This window comes from Drosophila montana, unplaced genomic scaffold (genome assembly GCF_035044405.1).
Source record: "Drosophila montana isolate Dmon_TW-CO22-7 unplaced genomic scaffold, ASM3504440v1 contig_786_1, whole genome shotgun sequence".
Lineage (NCBI taxonomy): Eukaryota > Metazoa > Arthropoda > Insecta > Diptera > Drosophilidae > Drosophila > Drosophila montana.
This window is the reverse complement of record NW_026999081.1, coordinates 1,340,735-1,342,380: the sequence shown is the minus strand read 5'-3', so window position 1 is coordinate 1,342,380 and position 1,646 is coordinate 1,340,735.

Genomic DNA, 1,646 nt, shown 5'->3' with positions numbered 1-1,646 from the left:
AACAAAAAAAAACATATACCCTCTATTACCAATTTTCAATGGGTTTAGGTTATAGATACAGTTGGTTTGTCGACTTAAGCTTAAGGTTAGCACACAATTGCAATACATATCATATTTTGTGCAAAAGCAAAGACCACATTTTGACTTGCAAAACTGATAACTTCATGGTAAATGTGCCTTGTAAAACTTACAGCCCGTTTAAGATGGCAAATATCAAGCGAATAACTCAAAAAAAAAAGGAATATGTTTTTAATGTGCCGCTTTGATTAAAGTTTCATTGAAAACTAAAAAAATAATTCAACAGGTTTTGAAAAATTTGTCATCTACTTCCTGCCGCTAAAAGCTCCTTGTAAACTGCACAACTCCATAATTTAGTCAAAATATAATTGATTTTTATGAGTCACGCTTTCTATGTCCATGTCGTGGCATTTAAATCATTTTAGTCAGACATCAACTACATGGATCAGTATGACAAATCGATGTAGATCATGTCTCGCCTCGGCGACTGTAAGTTTCCCGCAGTGTCTACTCGAAAGCCGTGGCTGAAGCTGGCTGATGACAAACTCTTTCCGGCTGGCAAACTGGTCGGCACTTGAGATAGAGATCGTGTTGGATTTGACAGCCTGCAGTTAGACTATGTTTAATTTTTATGATTATTCGTTTCTTTTCTGTTGGCATCGGTATCGAAATGGATTGACATTTATGAGGCATAAATTTTGTACACTTTCTGCTTTCTCCGCTGGCAGGCCAATTAAGTGCAACGAATCGGGTCTGGGCATGGGATTCGGGACGGGCATAGCTGACATGGCTTGCGAAAATTTAAATATGCATCATCTCCCAGGCAAAAAAATAATATACAGGGGTGGCCCATTGTCCCGGTGTCGAGCTCGAGCCCGGGCTCGGGCTGCTGCCCCTGAGTGTCATCAAAACAATGTTTGCCAGCTAGTTTATGAGCTGCGCCTCATTTCTCATTTCTCATCGTCGTCAGCTCATCGCAATTTTCGATTTTCATTTACGATTTCTATCACCTATTTCTACCTATTTTCAATTTCACATTAATTTCTTTTCAATGCGCTTGCCATGCCAATCAAATTCATAAGGCGGCATTTTTGCCTTCGTCATTATGCAAGCGGCTGACCGCGCCGAAATGTCCACAAAAATGTGGAAAAGTCGTAAAAAAGTGTGCCGCACACTCAGCTCAAATACACACACACACACACACGCACACATATCTTTTTGGGGGTCATAAAAAAACCAACAAACCTATTTTTTTGGTCAAGCGCAACGACAGGGGGTCGAGGCTGTTATGCATCGGAGGTCGTCGTCGCTTAGGCAAATCCATAGAATTATTAATAAATGGTTTTGTATGAGCTCCGATTCGATCCTCATGCTTTAATCAGCGGGGTTTCCCATTCTTTGTGACCAAAGTTTGTTTATCTCAGCTACTTTAAACACAAACAATGCCGCATCCTTGTGTTTTTTTCTTCTCCCTAAAAGATCGTTGGGCGATCTCGTCAACAAACTCTCCCCAAAGATTATTTAGTAATCTGTTCAGCTGACCACCGAGTCAAGTCTAAGCTCTTATAAGTGTACTTGATCATATTAGACAGATCATAACTTCTTTCTGATCTTTATAATGGAATAAA